Consider the following 20,675-nt stretch of genomic DNA (forward strand, 5'->3'; position numbering starts at 1 on the left):
GTAACACCAGGAAACACTTTACATCCACTATGTGTCAAAGTCCATTTGCTGAGGAATTCCATAAACTGTTTTTAACTCTTGGATGAGCATTTTCTGTTCTCTTTGTAACAGAGGAATTAGGAAAATTAATATTCATATTTACTTTCCTAAATGCTCCTTAGAACAATAAGCCTCATACTCTGGTATACTACTCTACTATCCAAACTGCTGACTGTAGGTTTTTAGTAGTCAATTCATTTTACTAAAAAACACAGGGATGTTAATCTTACTTTCTAAGAAACAGATCTCAAGAAACGACTAGATTAGGGAAGGCTTCTTGCAACGGGAATACTACCTTTGATCAGTTCAGTTATGTGGAACTGGCAGTAATTTCAGTAAATGTCTAACACAGTTTAATGCAAGGTATTGACATGTCATTTGCATAATCTAAGACCAATCACGCTTTGAATATCAGACTTTCCAGTCAGACATATAAACAAGCTTTATAACTATCAAACACATTTTGGTGGATGTTTTTTTCTTTTTTGAAAAGAGTTACCACTTGCGAGCTTGGTCACTAAACGCCGGCATTGAAACGCAACAGCATATGGCAAGAGGCACGTGAGCGCTTGCGGGGTCTCAGCTGTGGGAGTGCTGACCACTGTCTGACACAGAGGCTTTCTGAAACCACACTAGCTATACCTGCAAAAAAGGACTTCTGACTACAGCTTCAGAACATACCCTGTATTATTCACTGATTTACATCACATTTATATTGTATAATATAACTGATTTAAACATCCATAGCAAAATTGCAAAAGAAAACTACTCTGTTACTCCATTTCAGTGAGTCTACACTTATCTTAACATCCTCCACAGAAGACACGTTTGTTCCTTGTACATACTCATCTTCTCTGATCTGTATTTTAAATAAGCTTAAGTAGTGGCTGTTTTCATGCCTTCCTTACATGATTTTATGTATATAAATGAATGTGTGTAGGAGGGAATGTACCTTTTGTTTTACCACAACTCTCTTCATTTGTATCCATTCTACAGCTCACATGCGTGTGAAACTGTATTTCGACCCCTCCCTTTCCCAATAGCTTTTAAGAAGAAATAAAACTTTACATACACAACCAACCAGCCAAAAAAAAAAAAAAAAGACCTCCCAAATTGGCATTCAGCCAGTTATTAGCTAAACACTAAAACACACTTGTTTTCTTAACTTTACTCCTGGGAGCAAGCAAACTTCTCGGGAAATTTTATTTTCCTCTCCCATTGTTAGGCTTCTCTTCAGTGTTAGGCAGGAGACGTGCCTTTCTTTCCGGAAAGGCTAAGTGTAATCTTCCGAAAAGTAAGATCTACGGACAATTACTGGTAGCAAAAGGCTGAAATTTAAGCTGCATAGCTAATCCCAGAAAAATACCTCAAATTCCCTTCAAAACTCATACCAAACTGGCAATAGTGCATCAGATAGCAGCACTTCCAGAATGTCACCGATACCAAGTAAGCTGTCTAAATAGTTGTAAGCCAGTATGTGACTAAAAGACAGACCAAGGGCCATGTTTGTGTAACTCCTCTGTCAATCTTTGCTTCAGGTCTCACTGGACACATAAGCAGAAAGGAAATTCTTTGCAGGCAGCAGGGGCTTTACAAGCAGACTTCAGAGAGTCCCATCAGGCCAACACATGCTAATCAACATGGCTGGGTCCTCAAAAATAACTTTATTGAATCTATCTCATCCTCCTCAGAGACACAGTCGTATCTGCACACCTTCCAGATTCAGTTCAACCACACATCTGCTCAAAGCCCTCGTGGGAGACTCAGAATATAAGTGCAAAATTAGGGCAAGCGCTAGCGCGGCAGTAGGCCAAAGCATTTTGCTGGCAGAAGCACAAACCTGCTCTTCTAAGAGGCATTCCTTCTATAAATAGATTTATGAATACAGAACCTCTGCCAAGCTGTTCTTGCTTCTTTGCTTATTTTAATGCCTCTTGCAAGATCGGCTCCTAGAAGTTTTATCTCCATTAGTAGTAATAAACATTTATTATATGCTCCAGCAACATTTGAAAGTTTTGATGAATAGCAACAGTTCTGTCTAGAAAAGCAAAAATAATTTCCCATTTTAAAATCTCTAATGTATTTAAACAAACAAACAAAAAAAGCAAGCTCACCTGATATCAAAGAATTCACATGAAAATTCTGCATGCACACCACTGCTTGGGAGAGGGCAGCTGACTTCTTCTGCTGAGGCTTCAGGAGGAGATGGGATGGTGTTGGTGTTTAATCTTCCAAACTGTTGTTCAGCTGAGCTCCAGTGGGCCCCAGGCGAGCCCCAGCGTCGCGTGGGTTGACCCTCTGTCTTCCCACCTGCAACAACAGGACACGTTTTCAGCTCCCTTGTTGCAGGAGTGATGCCACATTTCGTATTTGAGACATGCTGATGGCAGTTTACGCTGTCACAGTAACTTATATCACTCAAACTGCTAAAGAGTCAATGCAACCATTTTAAAGGAGAAAAGTCATCAAAGGTGGTATTACGGATAAGTATGATTCTGCCTTTTTCAAATCCAGGTACTCTTCCAATACAGTACATTTTAGGGACAGAGAAAGCACTAGAAAGCTATTTATAAAGCACTTACACATCCTAATGCTAGCTTGGATGGGCCACTTTTCTACAGGAAAATGGTAGACACATAACAAACTTACTCAAGCCTAATCTGTAAGAAGAACACTTCATGGTAAGAATTTGACTTCATTTGAGATAACCAAAACCCCACTACTAATATCAAATAGAGGTATTAACCAAGGACTTAAATTACCTTGTACTTTCATCTATTATCATTCTCTTGCATCTCCTTTTTTTCCCCTTTCCTTCCCAACATAGTTCACTCATCCATTTTCAAGGATGGAGGTCTAAATGAAGCCCTTTATCAAGGCTCAGTTTTCAAGAGCAATGTCACCTTGCAATTTCCCTTCACTTCAGACATTAACTTCTAAGGACATATTCTTGAAAAGCCTGTATCTGTACTTATTTCAACTTCCTTGGGAATAATTGAGTATAGAAAGTAAAATTCAGCCTGATGAAATTTTTATTTCCCTCTAAAAATAAAAGGGAATACATGGTAAATTCTCTCCCCAGCCGCCTCCTTTTTTTTTGTTCCTTTTAAAGGTGAAGACAAAGGAGACATATTACATTTTGTTTTTCCCTATCAGAAGTTCTAAGAAATTCTAAGTTTTGAGTTATGCAAACTCTATGTTCGGAGCAATCTGATCTTACTGGCTGCACCCTCAGTGGACTACATGACCTCCAGAGGTCCCTTCCAACCTGAATTATTCTTTGTTTGTCTCCAAAGGGATTCAAGATTAGCTTATAACTCTTATAAATTTAAGAAGTTTTTTTCATTGTTTACTGCCATTTTTACTCTATGCTTCTTCTCCAACACAGATTCCTTCAATGATTCAAATTTACGGGAATTTACATATAAGAACTCCTGAAAAGGCACTTCTAATCTTAAATTAGCTGAAGTATCTTCTTGCAAGTCATAAACTGAAGGGATTTAATGCAATTATGGAAAACCAGCTCAAAAAGAAAACTAAGAGAATGTATTCTAAGGTCTTACTTAGGTAACTGTACAGAAGGGCTTAAAAAATGGTGATATGGGACTATAAAGACTGTTAGGCTAAGCATTTCGCTGGTTAGTGGATTTTTAGTTGAAAGCTGACTTTTCAAGGAGACCTCGGAAGGCAAACATCCTCCTTCTGGATCCTTAAACACATGCATGTATGTTGTTTAATACTGAAGAAAATACTTGGGCAATGCAAAAAGCTCCTTTTCCATTTCTCCATGTACCTGCTCCCATTAGAGAGGAATAGAGACATCAATTGATATGTGGCATATCCAGGGAATAAAAAGCAAGAATCTCACTCTTAAAACATCATAAAGCCAAGACAGCAAAATTAATAAATAAATACTCTTTTTCCCTCTCTGAGGTGAAGGAATGCCACATGGGATTGGAAAGTTCGAAAGTTAAATAATGGAGCCTTAGTTCTGTTGCTCTTCAAAGTCTAATACATCTGTCATTACTCTTCTCCTCTCACTTTCACCTCTTCCAAAAACTTCAGATACTTTCTCTTTTAAGCCCAAAGGGCACATTGACTATCAAATTCTAACACTGTTAAGTCTGCAAGGGAACATGAGTGTAAAAAAAGACATTTCCTCAGAGTACCATAAGCATGAGACTACTGAGCAGAAATATACACATTCTTTCTTCTTTCATTTTAAAGAATGGTACCATACAGTTCATATTCTAATAAAATCATCTCAATTAAATATATTCCATCACCAGTTGGAATCACCAAAATCTGACCCTTCGCCTTAAACAGAAATCCCAAAGACTGAAAAGAGAGTTGCTAGAAAAGGAGGGCATTTTCTTCAATACTTATCCATAGTTTGCTTAGAAGCTTAGAATAATAAATGGAGTAGATGAAATGCAAAGTCAAATTTAATAGCCTGGAAAACAGTTGTACATGATGTGCAGCTGGCATGCAAGGCTGCTGCAAAGACATATTTTTGCACGTGAAGTCCTAACAGGGGCATTCCCAATAATGCACAGTAAAAGACAATGCGCGGAGCAGAAATCAGTTCAGAAGTTAGCCCCCAGCAGCAGAGATAGGAAATTGTCTAGTTCACTTCTATAAAAGGAGGACAGCCTATATAGCACAAATCAAAACCCGGATCCATAATCCTTTAGGCTCAATTGGAAGTTCAGGAAGAGTATGAAATGATTATCTTTTGTGTCCAATGCCATTTTTCAAGTAAATTTAGGGAATTAGCACTGCTACATTTACAAACCACTCTCATCCATCCACCTTCCCCCACCCCCCTTGTTAATGGTACAAAGTTGGCTGCAGATGCAACAAAAGCTGTCAGTGACTGCAAGGTGTCCTAAAGCAAGCCTGACCTATTAGTCCAGCTGGCTTGATGAAGGTCACTGACACTGCTAACACCTCTGACATTTTATAATCAATTGCCAGCATTTACAGAAGAGAAAATATTACTAGCGCTCAGCACACTTGGAAAGATGGAAAACTCTTTTCAATTAATCTTTAGCTTGCTCTCTCTGATGGCCAAAGAACAAAATGATACGACCTAGCACAGCAAATACTAGTGAGATTGGTTTCCAGCATCCACTACCATATTCTGTTTGTATTTAAACAATTATAGTTTAGCTGCCTTTTTCAAATAACTGCAATATGAATCACCATAGGGACAGCAGCAGAGAAACTGTCAAATACTTATAGCTGAAGAAAAAAAATCATTTAATTCTTAAAGCAACTGTGTCACCCAGCAAATTGCTGACAACACTGAATATTTAGTTTAGAAATCCAGTACTTTTTGTAACTTTTTTTTTCTTGGAAGAAATACCGACCCTAACCTACCCCTTTGCTGCTGGTAAAGTCTGACTAAGCTCTTCCTGTACATTGCACATTCATCCTGTGCATGTTTTATAATCCAAAGCAGGAACAGAGATTGTTGCCTTTTAAAGTACTCTTGCTTCTGCTATTTAAGTGAGGACGGAGCACTAAGGAGAGAGATTTTAAAACAACACTTTGTGAGCAGTCCACAAGCAGATTTACAAACTGCTGCTGTGTCGGATGGGTTCGGCAGCTGGGAAGCCCCAGATTTGACAGCTCTGCCCTCGTTCAATGGTTCGACGCGATCATTTTGAATTAAAACTGAGCCTCAGGGAACAGGGGATCCCTAACTTAAAACCTCCTGAAGACCAACATTTCAGGCAGATTTCTGGTTCCTGAGAGCCCTTCTCATCCTGCGTCTCCTAATTCAGGCCGTCAGAGCCGGCTCTTTCTTTTCACGGGAGCTGGTTGCCTTGCGGTATAATGTTTGTGTCAAACACGGTCGCTAAAGGCACTCCAATTTTCACTAATAAGTGTCATTAGGAGAAGAAAAAAATGGTTGTGTATTTGTCAGAGAAAAACCATTTCCTGATGTTCGGCACAGACAGGATAATGGTTGTGGGCAGCATCTTGGCCCAGCAGGCTCTGCTAGTAGGTGGTAAATGAGAGTGTTGCGGAGGGGACAGTTATTTTTCAAGGGGGGGGAGCAGGGGTCGGAGTCTGCGGAAGGAGGCACCCCAACAGCAAGAGATTTTTTGCATCCAGGCTTGTGTCAGTCTAGGAGGAGGGAATCATTATGCAAGGCCAGCTGCAGGGGTGTGCGCTGCTGTCTGGAAAAATTAGAAGTCTAGCAATGAAACATAAAGAAGGGAGAAATGACAGAGTGAATGAAAACCTCATGATAAACCTACTTAGGTTCTCTCCTCTCTGGCGTGGAAGATAAAGTCTAATCTCTTTGGCACATATCCTGGCTGAGACTCAGACAAATGTGCGTGCACACATACATACACACACACACTCGCACACAGCCCCGGAACGTGGAACGACAATGTCCACCAAAACGATCAGTAACTGTACAGAGCACTAAGCAAGGCTCATTTTTGGGGGATTATTTAGCTACGTTCTCGGGAAAGATCAGAGCAGCTCTAGAATGCTTTTGATCCAGAGACTCCTCATATGCCTTCGAAAGAAATCCTTCCCATTTGAATACTTGGGTGGGGGGGAGTGGTAGGGGAAAGGGACAGGAGAGATGACAGGGGTGCAGGACACTGAAGAGCAACAGGAAGAACTAAGGCTCTGTTATGTGGCTTAGGGAGTCATCCCGACTGGATATGGCATTTGTTTGCCTAAGTGGGTTCCTGGACGAGGCAGGCAGGTCAGCATCACTTCTTTTCCAATATAAGATAGAGTTTCTTTTTCTGCTTCATTAACACAGTCTATGAAACCAAATACTTCAAATATTTCTTCATTGTGCTTGCTAATAAAAACAAAATTGAGCCAGACTCTCAAGTCTTATTGGTATGGTCCAGCAAGGGAATATGGAGAGAGGGGGAAGGAAAAACAAAGGTCTTGCATATGCTCTCAAAAGCCCCTGGTTAAAATCCCATCCTTAAAACCTACATGGGGAAGTGTTGGGTAATTTTTCCTTCTGCCTGTCCTGACTACTAGTAAAGCCTCAGGGCTCACGAAATTCTTTCTAGCACACTAATGGCTTGGAATAGGCAGGACAGTATGAAACAGCAGCAGTTTGAAGAATAATTTCCCAGGGGAGAAGGGAAGGAGGCTGTCCCCTGACACGTCATTTCAAGTTACACACTCTGACTGATGGTGTTAGTTTTTTCAGGACAAGAAGAAATACATCTTGCCCAGCATGCCTACACTGTAAATTTTGCCATTGTATGTCCTTCAGTATAAGCTCTTTTGGATCCAGTTTTATGAGAAAGTTTTGATCACTTAAGAGAATGAGAATTAGAAAGAAAAACTTCTACTGTACAATTCTTCCTTTCTACTATGTGCACACATTCAAAAACTTGGGGATTATTTCTGTCTTTTTAATACTTAGAAAAAGTTTTTTTTTCTAAGACATCTCTTTCACAATATTTTTCCTAGCTATATGATCTATCAAATGTAGCAGAGATTTATGCTATCAGATTTCAGATTAGGATGCCACTGACCACATTCTTGCCTACCTAGTGTGTTTTACAAACACTTATACCTGTACAGTGTGGGTCTAATGGGTTAAGAAAAATCCAGACCCTTGGAGAAAAAAAAATAGTTTGTGGAATTGAGATGTTGATACATTAACACTCTGCAGGTGTAAATGGGGTACGGAAGTGAAAATTGGAACCTTCTGAAGAATTAAAATAAATGCAACTTACATACAAACATGGTAGCTCAAAGAACACAAAACTGAAGGCTGATGCTTGCTCAAAGTTAAATGAAAAAGACACAGGAATAAAATACAAATTTTTTCAGTGAGAAAATTTTGTTGCTGGAAAATTCTTAAATTGCAAACCATATCATTGTCAAAGTGCAAAAAATACTTTTTACAGCAACACAGCTGCTTTTCATGTATTTTTCTAAGGAAGGTAAGGACAGACATGTGTAATATTAACAACAATTCAGGAAATATATTCATAGTAACATATCGAATATATTATGAAGAGAGGAGAAAGGAACATGGTTATCTGGCTTGAAAAAAGCACAGTGTCAGGTTAAATTCTATTTCAGTCTAAAGCATTTTAAGGAGGAAAAACCCTACATATCATCAGTTGTAAACTGAAATGCTAGCAAGGTTTTTGTCTGCCAACTGGTGGAGTATCAGCTATAAAGCCAGAGCGTGGGTTCTTCTTTCCGAAGATCTGTTTGCAAGGCTCTTGTAAACGGCATACTGAGAGTTTCTCATTTACTATTTCCAAAGGCAGATTATTTAAACTATTTCTTATTCAGTTACTTAATGGAAACTATTGTAACTGATGTTACAATAAAGCAGAGGTAACTTCACAAGGATGAGAACAGTACAGAAAGGCACTGCCAGTCCTGCTCTTTGGAAGTCACCGAGAAGGTACATTAAGTAGCCACACAAACAGATCTTCTACCAAAGCAAATAAGCAAAAGCAGTTGGTCAGCAAAAACAGCTTTCAGGGGGCACATAAATTAAAAAAGAAATTTAGCTTCCCCACCCCAAGACATACACACACAAAACTCTGTTCAGTAAAACTCTGCCTAAAACCTTAAACTACTACAGTTTGAGGGAAGAGGCAGGCTACTCTTCCAAACTTTCTGGGCTGAAGAATAAATAAATCTGATAGAAACTACACTTAATACAACCCAAGACTATAAACTTAATGAAAACCTACCCACTTTGCTATTTTATACAGATTATTAGAAAAAAAAAAAAAAAAAAAAGAAGAAGAAGAAGAAGAAGAAGAAGAAGAAGAAGAAGAAGAAGATTGACCCAAGGCCAATAGCCTGTCTTACAGGAGCTTCTTTCCAGCCCTGGCAACCTCACTGAAGGTGCACTGGCCAGTCTGAGCAGAAAAGCAAATTCTGCTCTTTGGCCATCAGCTGCTAACTTCCTGGCTGGCCAACACACAAGAGGAGGAATGGAAGGACACAGAAAGCAATGTGACAACGAGAATAAATGTATATCCCTGACCTCTGCTTCTTCTGCAGGGACACAAAGGAAAGCTGCCATTTACAACAGCTGGGGCTATTTTTATTTAGTCACATGGGCCTTTAATCTCATTGTACAAACACGTTGTGAAACCTCAAGACATAGCTGAGGGAACGGATGAATGTCATGGAAAGCTTTGTTTTTGGCAAACTGAAATTTAAGGTGTATGCGAATTAGTACTCTGGAAAGGGTAATATTCTGGGAGACTGGAATTTATCTCCACTGACACATCCACAGCTGGGCAATGCTATGAACAGCTTCCTAGTGCAGATCCAACGCACTTCCATTTTGAAATGGAGGGATGTGGAAAATATTATTAGAGTTGATAGAAAATTTTTCTTATTTTAATAATCACTTTCATCCCATCTTTGAAAACTATATTATAATTTGTATGTTTATAATAATATACATCACATATCACATTCACATTTTTCATAAAACAGTAAGTTCCAAAAATGGTGGGGGATTATAAAAAAAAGCTAAGGAGTGAGGAATTCAATATACTGTGATGTGGAAAAACAGACAATTTCCCCTCCCATGATTTTTTTTAAGCACATCGTAGCTTTCTTGACCTCCCACAGCAGAGCATGAGCATGTAGGTATGCTCACTTCCCTTCCCACTTCTATCCTCACCATCTACATGGTTTATTCATCTTTTTGTCTTACCATGCATTTTTAGACCTACACCATTGAGGGCTTTTTTGTTGTGTGTTTTTTTTTTTTTTTTTTAACTTTTCTGCTGGCACTTACCACGGAAACTATCACCACTGCACCAGTATTTATACACGTGGTGTTATGAAAATATTTAAGATCATTTGCTTTGATGTATTGCTCTTTCCTTACTTCTCACTCCAGTAAAAAACACAAAGGACAGTTAAGAGTGATAAGAAATTCTACTGACATCATCATCATGCAATGGCATAGTCAAAAGTTTTAAGTCTGAATCACTCATCTGGTGTCCCTTGTAGAACATCCAAAACAAGCCCCACTGTTGCTTAAGTTTCTGTGGAAACTAAGCAACATTGTTTAAAAAAAAATCATCAAAATAACCCAAACTTAAAAACAGGCTGCATCTGTTAAAAGGAAAGCCAGGACACAGCACAGGGATGTTGCATACGAGAGGATACAATGCTTGCTTTCTTTCCAAGTTACCCATTATACAGCATGTGACTCCCTATTCTAATGCTGGGTTTGATTAAAACTTTTTTGGTCACCAAATATTGCACAACACAAATAAGGAAGACTTGAAACTGGAAAACCCAACTACTCCTAGGTCTAATCTGACAAGGGACAAAAACAGGCCTGAGACCAGGGTGTTCCTCACACGATGCCCGGGAAGCATCGGTGCCTGTGGAGCTCCAAGGGGAAATGCAAAGTTCATTGCACTCAGCAGGGCTGTCTGACACTGTCTGATCACACGAGGGGCCCAAACAGCTCCTGGAGGTGAGTGGGGATGATCTGACACAGCCAAAAAAACTCTTAAGAAAAGACCTGCCCTACAAAAAGGGCTCGGTATCATCACGGGATGCTCTATCAGCCACTGGCCGCCAATGCACATAGAAAAAAACAGTGGGGCAAACCAGCAAAAGAGGATAAGGAAGTGAAGCCTCCTGCATTTCATTTTCAGTCCTTTCATCTTTAAAAACTAAACAGATTGCTTTGTTTCTAAATATTTTCAGATGTTCTCTTTAGTTTGGTTTGCACACAAGTAATAAAGAAGCTAAAAATATTCCAATACTATGCTAAAAAAGTTTAAAACCTTTTCTCCAAATTGGAAGTACTTCAGAAAAAAAAGAAAAGATATATATCAAAAACCCCAAATATATAATCAAGTTCTTTGAAGTCACTTTCTACTTCATAAAGACATTTATACTAATTGGAGAACTTTTCGGGCACAAAACATTTCTAAATGATCAGAGATTTAGGATACACTATTTTAATACTGATGGAGAATTTAATGAGGTCATATTTTAATAAGATTCTTGGAATTCATGTTAGAGAAAGGTTTAGACTTAGCAGTATGTTTTTATAAAAGAAGGAAGGTTGGTTACTGTATCATAAAGTGAGCCTGTTCAGATAATTGTAATCATCATTCATGACTATTTTATATACCATTACATGGCGCCACCTTTTTTAACTTGGCCGGCATAAAGCCTAGCAGCTTTGAAACATGTTTGTTGCTAATGGAGGAATAACAAGAATTCAGCATCCACAGCTGGACTGATATTCTAACTTTAGGATTAGCACTTTTTAATCTATACCTTGCCTTTGAAATATATCATGATGAAAAAATATATTGTGATACGCATAAGTGTCAATAACTAAGCAAATGAAGCAATAGAATTTTTGTAGAAAATAAATGTATAGAGAACTACTCAAGGTTGCAAATAAAACGTGAACGTGTCCAGAGGCTTGGATCTACACATCTAAGCAACTGCCTTTGCAGGTAACCTACTAGTAAAAGAGCAGTGTCAACCTTGGGTTGATTCTCATACAGAAATAGAGCCATTTAGTATTAAAGTTTAAGTGATACCAGAAACACTCCTTCAATAGTTACAAACACCATGATCATTTTCAGCAGCTCTTTTTAACTGGCTAATCACATTACAAATATTCTAGCCTAGGTTTCTGGACAGCCAAGAATTCCTGAGTCTGTTCCTGAAGCTATTGTACCTGCTGTGTCTGAGCACCCCACTCCTTCACCTGGGCCCAGCTCAGGTCACCCACCCTCTTTGGGAAGATCCTCAGCCCAAGGAGGGCTTTGGGGAATGCTTCCTTGGTTTGCTGCACAAAGTCTGAGCTCACCTGCATGCGTATGTTCTTTCAAGGTTAACGACAGAGCTGGTGACTAGCGAGGCCTCAAAATAAAGTACTATTTGTTCAGAACAAAAACAAGACAAAGAAGAGTCTGAACATAACAAGCAGTTAATACATTAGCATTGCTCACAAGAAGTCATGTGCCTTCTGCAGGAAAACCCTCAAAGGGTTTCTCTGCCCACTCAGCTGGGAAGTGGGACTATGCCTGGGAGCTGTCATTTTCTGCAGTTTGAAGTCCTAACGTTTTCCATATCTTAAATCGGGACAAAAAATATCTGAGGTTCTGCCCAAAGAAAAAGGTCTTCAGAATTTACAGAAAGTAATTTATGACCTCTCCCATGCAGCCTGGAGTATAAAGCCCTAGAAAGCCTACTGAAGTAGATACATGCATTATTTACCAACACTGCAGTCAATGACCATACTATGACTCCAAAGCATCTGATACAGTCTATACTGCTTTGATCTGCGACCTAGATTGAAGGACCTCCTACCCTACAACCCAACTGTTTCTGCAAAGAGAACCAAAACATAAATTTTGATGGATTTCTGTGTGTTGCCAAGGCACAAAAGCATTTTCCATACATTTAGCTGTTTGAGAAATTAGTTGATCAACTACTTCAAGCTTAATTTTCATAAATAAGATGGAAAGGATAAAGTTAAATTTTCCTCCCACCTGAAAACTTTGAGTATGCCCAGAGCTTAGGTCAATGCTAGTTATCAAATTCTCACAACTGTACTACATAGCAGTCTGATGAGAAAATATTAAGGCCACCTCCAGTATGAGATTATGGAGGTCTCTTCCTCTTGCCAGGTATTAATCAGTTCACAAATACTGCGTGACCAGTAAAGAGAAAGAAACTGTTGCTTAAGGCAAAAAAGATTAGCACTAGGATACAAATATTTTATGACTGCACATTATTACACCAATTCAAACATACCCACAGCTAATCTAGTTCTAGAATGTATTAGCTTCAGTTAGAGATTAAATACTATTGTAATGAATACTAATAAATATTGTTCAAATAAATAGGCATGAGATGCTTTTGTCTTTGCAATATAGGGAACTATAATGAGGGACTTACATGCAGACAAACTGGCTATTCCCTGATACAGAATACATCACTGTCACTTAACATAAGACATTTCTGTAACACAGTGTTAGGAGATAGAAAGTCAAATAATCTCTTTTGCTTTGATGAAAGCAGGAGGAAGTTGACTCAGATAAAAGCAGGGAGTAATCTGTTTAAACAGCTTGGGTCCAAAGCTGAAAATTAAACAAAATCAGTAACAGATAGAGGGTGGCTGCTGGAGAATCTGGCTTGAACCTGATGCAAAAGAGGATGAAACGTGGCTACCTAGATATTACATGCCATAACACCCCATATGTGAAAGGTGTAGACCTTCATCAGTTTTGATTTACATGTTGTTATATCTACACAATTTCCAGGGTTTGCTAGTAATCATGCAGTTAAAGAAGTTTTAACCAACCTAGAAGTAATGAAGAACGTCAGAGTAAATTAATATTTATCAGAAGAACAAAGTAAGAAAACAGATGGTGGAAGCTCACAATCTGTTCCCACCATTTAGCTCCAATCTTTGGTAACAAAGTTCTGCACATACCTATTCAGCTCAGGTTTTTATCTGAGCTACTGATGGCTGAAGAGATAATACAGAAATCTGTTGCAGTCACAAAGTGATTTAAAGAACTGGCCATTCACATTTTAAGAAGATATATTCAAGAAGTCCTTTCTGCATTTTTAAGGGAAGTCAAAAGTATGCAATTTATATTTACAAGGCAAGACTGATAATACATTCCCCCTCCATACAAGCAATATTCTGCACAAATGTCTATAAAGAAGACAACAGAAATGCTGACAAAATAAATTGTTTCTGAATGTGCATTTGGATTGCTATAACATATTCCTTCTTTGCCTCAATAATCAAAGGAGTGAAAAGAGCTGGAAAGAAACCTCTTAGCTTATAAATGTATTGAGGAAAGTCAGGCCTAAAATAATTATTGTAGGCTTCTGAGGAAAGTTATGGAATGTGCAAGAAATTTCATCACACTTTTTTACATGGATAACCTGTGAAAATCTCCCAATTAATCCATCTGGGATCTTCTGAAGGTAAAACAAACAAACAGATACAAAAAAAAATCCCTAACATATTTCAATTTCCAAAATATCATTCCATAACAGGCTTAGAGAAAGACCAGCACCAGAACAGGCAAACGTTTAGAAACATAAAATCAAAACTTAAAATGTATCTGTGAACAGAGTTAATCAACGCTCTTTGTAAATGCAAAATTACTGTCATCCTAACAATAAGAAGCATGACGCACTGACCACCAACTTCTTTCTAAAATCTGAACGAGGTTAACTTTGCAGATTTTTACTGCTCTTTTCCGCTGTCAGACATGATGGTCCTCATGGAATTGAACTCGCATAAAGGCCAAGATTTTCCAGAAGGAAGAGGGAGGATGACAACACATTACACTGACCAAAATAGTTTCAATGGTATTTATAGCCTTGTGTAGCAAAAACCAAACATTTCGCATTCCTCGAACAGTGTTTGGTCTTCATACAAATTTAGAAAGAGACATGTTGAGCTGCAGTCCTGTCAGCACAGTGACTTGGGGTCTTGCAACCCCATTTGTTGTGGAGTCCACAACTCCACAAGCTCCAATAAAATGCATGACACCCACCTGGCCAAGGGATAAAACAACTTTTTACAGGGAATGAGTCTTCATGTTTTTCAGTAAGGCTTCAGATCCATAAAGAAATAATAGCATCATGCCCTAATTACGCAGTGGACTCTGTGGAAGAACTGGGATCCCTTTGCAAGCATTTCAGAACATTTTGTAATTCAGAAAATTAAGGTGTTGCATTATCTTTCCCAGACTTGTCTGCAAAATTTTCCTCATTTGAAGAACCACCATAAGGAGAGAGGAAAACAGGCATGCAAAAATTATGGACATATAAAACATCAGCTTTCCGCTATAATGTTGGACTGACATATATGGCTCTCAAAAATGGTAACACAATATTGCTAGTGACTGTTTACCTCTGGAAATTCAGCAAAGTTCACTTCTGGTGAAAAAGAGATCTGTGATTTTCTCTCAGTAAATAACACCATAATTATTCTTCCCTCCTTCTAAAAACCATCAATCTCCACCAAAGATGGTCTCGAAAGTTTCCCAATTTCCTGGGAGGAATAGCATGTTACTATTCAATTTTGTTTTCTCAGTATATGCACCTCAATCTTCAGGTCAGTCAGTATTGATGTATCAGGAGCTCTGATAAGCAGTTTAGTATCAGGGAAAATACGCTTGTATTCTGTACGAAAGACATACAAAGACATATGCTGTAAGATTATGGGAAAAATTGTAGTTTCCTATATTTATATGTATTTCTTTAGACTATATGTATATTTTCCTGTGTGTACATGCATGTGTAGTACATATGCTAGCAGTAGCAATGGTAACTCTACAGGGCTGTACCTTTTTCATGGTATATGTATTTCTGGAATTCAAATAGTTACAAGGACAGGTAAACATTTAAGCCACTGAAACCTAGATGCTCATCTTTCAGGCATGACATATATTGTTAGTTAATTTCATGCCAAAATACAATAACAAGAAATATATATTCATTCAATATAAGCTGAATTTGGCAATCATTTATGATAAATGCCCTATTGTAATATAAACTGCAGTTGGCAGCTGTTTACGTTTCCAGACAGGGCTGCAAAGTGAAGCAGCTCAGGAGCAGAGACGTGTCCTTTCAGCAGTCCTGGCTGGTGGGCTCTGGCTGCCAACGGAGGGGCAAAGCCGCTGCCCAGGAGGGATAAGTGCTGCAGTTCTCCCACTGCAACTTCTGGAAACTGAGAATATGAGCCTTAAATGGCTAGCTGGAATCAGACTTTCAGAGAAAAGCAAAGGCAGCAAGTCCCAAAGCACGGCTGCAGCTGTCCCCCGCTACCCCTACACCTCCACGGCAGCGTAACCCTTTTTTCCCCACCTCTCCCAGACCACTGTCTTGAGGACTTCTTTCAGTCTCACCTAAAAAGATACTGCATGCCTGCTTTGCAATTTTCAAACAACATTGCCCTCATTCACAGCCCAGTTCTGCACCAAGCTCTACCTAGCGGCCTCCGCCTGTTCCAACGGGCAGGCTTTGCCTTGGAGATGCTCCTCCTGGGCCAGCGCGGCTACTGCTTTATGACACTCAGTGCAATCTTACAGCACTGAAGTGCACAAAAGCACAACCCACCCCCTTCCTCAAAGATGCCCGAAGGCCTAAACTCAGTTCCCTGTCATGAGAGAACTGTAGCTGTACATGTACAACTTCACTACCAAAATTCAACTGCAGGTTTGTTTGGACAGAATGGTAGGAAAGTAAGAGGCATTTAACATTTTGGGGAAGATATGAACATAAAAACTGGCCAATAGAGCCCTAACGGGTATCTGTTCCACCAATACCTTGAATTCAGTACTCAGGTAGACAGAGGGATTTGTCTCATCTCAACCTCTCCCTTGGTTCAATTGCTCTTTTGGCTTCTCTTTCATGATTTTGAGGCATGCAGCATTTGCCTTCCCAGAGAGGGTAAAAAAACGCAGCTGCAGTTTGGTGGGATACAAGAGGAAACTTGGGCCCCCCTTTTTTTTTCAGTCTCAGGTCAGACCCACAGGTCACTCTATGTACACACGATTTTAAGTGGAGGTCAGCAGCTTGTCTGTTGCACATAATTAAATTTGTTTTACAAGCTTGTCCAGGCAGTAAGTAATTAAGTATCGCTTCTCAGACTGAGATTTTCATTGTTCTGAGCTGCCTGACAATAGGATTTTTTTCAGTCTGGTTTGTTACCAGGCAAGTGCAACATTTCAAGAGAGCTGCTGCTAATTCTACAAGAACTACACAGCAGCAAAGCTTCAAATACCAATATCCTTAATCACAATAATAATTAGCTGAAGTTTATCTAACACAAGTTTCGAAACTGCATCCATGTTTTCATCATCTCGTTAACAAGGACCATATCAACCACCCCCCGGGCCCCTCCAATGGCATTCTACCTTTGTTTTTATGATAGCCAAGATAAATCCATGGGCATATCTGAACCAGAGTTTTAAATTCAAATCCATTTTTCCAAGTCAGAAATACATCAAAATTAATGACCATAATAATATCCCTAGGTACTTTCCTGATTTGGAAAACTTATTAATCAAATAAAAGGATTATGCAGCTTAAACTCCAAATGCTAGTTTTTGAATTATTCCTACTGCTTCACAATATAGTAAGAAAACATCTGGTAGCAATCACAGAAAAAGTCACAGACTCCCAGCAAACGACTTTCAGGATCTGAACTGCAGCGTAGAGATCTGCAAAGTGTGTGTCTACCTCCACTATAAACTGACTTAAAGAACAGAAAAACCTCTAATAAGAGTTTAAAAACATGCCCATGCTTTCAAAACTATAACATGCAGTTTATTTTACTTTGTGGCACACTGTATTTCTCCCTGTATAGCACACAACTCATATCAGGTTTTGGAGAAAAGTGAACGGGTACAGAGAGTAGATATTCTGAGAAGCTGCTTTTGTATCGCCAGATATCCTGCTGATAAATAATGTTTGGAGCTGTGCTTCAAATAAAAAGATTCTCTTACTACCTTGTAGAACTGCCCCAAACTCCTTCCAAGCCTTGACCAACTGTCCCCAAGCTCCCAGATTAAGCAGATGGGAGAAAAGGAAAAAAAAAATCATCTCTGTGCAGAGTTACACCACTCTAAATAGGTGGGGATTTAAACAGACTTCAGTTCTATTACAGTTGACCCTTTAAGGTGCCTTGAAAAGAGCAATTCTTGTATCTTAGCTCAGAAATCAGTTAAAGAAAGGATTAGGCTACAGTGAAAGGGAGCACATCCTCACAGAGGCTCACAACAGAGTAATGAGGCCAGTGCAAACCTGCAGGAAAAGGTGATGACAGAGTTTGGAGGAAGCCTCAGTATCTACTACTGGAAACAGAAAAGAACTAGCCTCTAAATAGTTACCTCGCTCAAAATAAAAAGCTAGTTTTGACTGCCCAAATATGCCCTAAGAAAGACCACAAAATTAAAAGATGTACATAGGCAACAAGGGCAACAAGATTTGTTTCAACTCGACTGTAGAGGTGAGACTAGATAGACTAGTAGTCTGAAAAAGAGGTGATGGGGAGGTAATACAACAGATGTGGGAATATGGCAGATGTTAATAAAATTATAAGAAGTCTAGAGAAAGTGAATAGAAAATGATTTTTCATTATTTTGTAAAATATTGAAAATACAATTCAAAAAAGTACAAAGACAAAAATAATTAAATAATATTGGGCACCCAACAGAATCATCGGGACCACATTTTTAAAAGAAGGTTCTCCATGCAGTTCAGTTCTTTGTCAAAGGACATGAGAGTGAAAAGTATAACGGGTCTCACAAGGAGAATGTATGAATAGGTCCATCAAGAACTAACAAACGAAACAGTCCCAGTGAAATCTCTGAGTTAGTATATCCCTAAATCTTCAGCTGTCAGAAGCTGGGAGGTACATGGCAGGGGCTTGGTATATAGACCATTTATACAACTCCTGGTTCCTATGCTTGTTTTTCTCAGTTCATTGACCAGGACACTTGACTAGTTAGATCTTTGGTACTTTTGGATCTTTGGCTGCTTTTGTGTGTGTGTGTGTGTATGTGTGTGTGTGTGTGTGTGTGTGTGCATACGCACTTTTTTTTTAATTCTAGCTTTTCTCACCACTTCCGTAAACAATGCAACTTGCACAGAGCACTAGCTACTTGTATGTGACAATTTCCAACATCACCCAAAAACGGAGCCATTATTTCTTCTGTTTGATTTGTAATCAAGGGACAAATTAAGTGAGTTTTTGAAAGGAAAATGCTTGAATACAGTAAAGGCATGTGGAGTGCCCAATTTAAAGGTTTGGTTTGGGGAAATTTTATTAGCTGCTTTGCTTCTAAAAAACAAAACAAAACAAGAATGCATGAGTGCATCCTTCACACCGACAGTATCCTTACAGTGCCTCCAAAATATTCAGTATTTCCCTCATGACATAAGAGGAAGAGGCACAAATTAACTCACACCTGATGTGGCAGAGGGACCATTCTGACCTGGAGATAACATTCATAGAAGGCTACTGCTGTGTTGCAGCTGTTTTCAGACTACAGAGGGGAAGAAAACAAAAAAAGTCTTAAATAATCTATGAAAGCCCCACCACAAACACCACGATCCTCTCCAAAAGCAGAGATACTTCTTTTGAAATAAAAGGCTTGGAAAACAGAACGTCCAATCATTATGCACTGCTGATTACAAAAAAATCTGATCTGCTATGTTGGTTTTATGGTGATAATTTTATTAATACCTTTCATGAGGCATGTTATCAGTTGTGCCTTTGATCTGAATAACACGCAGCATCACCCGATCCACTGACGCAGCTACGTTCATCTGGCATTCCACAAACACACACTCTGGCTTTCAGGTATCACTTAACGTACCTCTGAAGCCACTGCACCAAAGAAGGTTCAAGCTCACCATCATCCCAAGTGATTTATTGATGATTATCAATTATTCACTCTGATAAATACAAACACCACCACTAAGTTTTTCTACTTGCTAATGCCAAATTACACACATGGCATTTACAGTTCCAGTATTTGTAACCTACTTTTCTACTAGCGGAAGACTGTCTGAAATAGCTTAAGTTAGAGTTCTCAAGTAAAACATTTGAAAATACATGGGAAAAAAAAATCCTTCTGTCCTTTTTTCTGGATTCATAATGACAGTGGAGAGATTTCTGACCACACTTGAAGAGAAAAACAGCTGTGGTACCTCTTCTTCCTTCCCCACTCTCTAGAGAGAAAAACGTATGGAATGTATTTAAATAATGCCGTTGAACTTTTTACGAGCAAAAGACCCTTCTTCATTTTGAATTACTTGCTTGTAATGAGTTACTTGCTCAACACTGGCCAAAATAAAGTTTATCCATTTACAAAGAGCTAGCCCAGTCAGAGCTCTCAGAATTGTATCTTAATACTGTTAATCTTTTATTGTTAATTCAGTACGTTAAGAGAAAGGAAGCTGATTTTAATTCATTTAACAAAACCCTAAAGACTAGATTGTTCTGTTATGAACAAATGCTTCAAAGATTTTCTGCCAGTGCTGTTTCCTCTCCAGCTGGGAATAAATTTTTCCCCCCTATTAACACAAGTCAATCATTCTCTGCCTCTCAAATCCATCTTTGAAGTTTCCAGTGATCTCAATGTTCCTTTTATGAACACAAATTTCTTTCTAGTACATAAGAATTCTTTCTATGGGAAGATATTTTAATTCATATTTGTTATTAAGTTTAGAAAACTTGAACTCTAAGTTTGATATGACATGTATTAAAAGTACTGGCAATGATTGATGATATCTACATACAATATGACTGTCAAAGGATGTCATCTTAGTACTTCTAAAAAGATAACCATGTTCCACAGTTACATATCCCTCCAGGCATTTTGGTAATGTAAACTGTACTATGAGGTGAACTGTGATAAAATGCAGATATTTTGATCCAAATCCTGTGAAAGGTGAAGGCTGATAGCTCTCTTGCACCAAGAACACAGCGAAGAAGAGTGCAACCAGCGTGCAACCAACTCAGTTACGTTCGCAAGTCAGAGCAATCAAGTCATTGCAGCAAAAATAATTACCCTCCATAAAGCACAGCACTGCAGGCCCTGGGATCTGGAACACGAGAGACT

The 20,675-nt window shown here is 38.8% G+C and overlaps 1 protein-coding gene across 4 annotated transcripts in view; it reads right to left on the reverse strand.

The window, feature by feature from the left end:
• Positions 1 to 20,675, reverse strand: part of PLXNB2 (plexin B2) — a 257,671-nt gene that overhangs the window by 175,594 nt on the left and 61,402 nt on the right. For all 4 annotated transcript variants that reach the window (XM_062583102.1, XM_062583127.1, XM_062583094.1 and 1 more), the window contains exon 2: positions 2,154 to 2,349. The gene's annotated coding sequence lies outside the window, so the exon portion shown is untranslated. The remainder of the gene's footprint in view (positions 1 to 2,153; positions 2,350 to 20,675) is intronic.

This window comes from Rhea pennata, chromosome 1, assembly GCF_028389875.1.
Source record: "Rhea pennata isolate bPtePen1 chromosome 1, bPtePen1.pri, whole genome shotgun sequence".
NCBI lineage: Eukaryota > Metazoa > Chordata > Aves > Rheiformes > Rheidae > Rhea > Rhea pennata.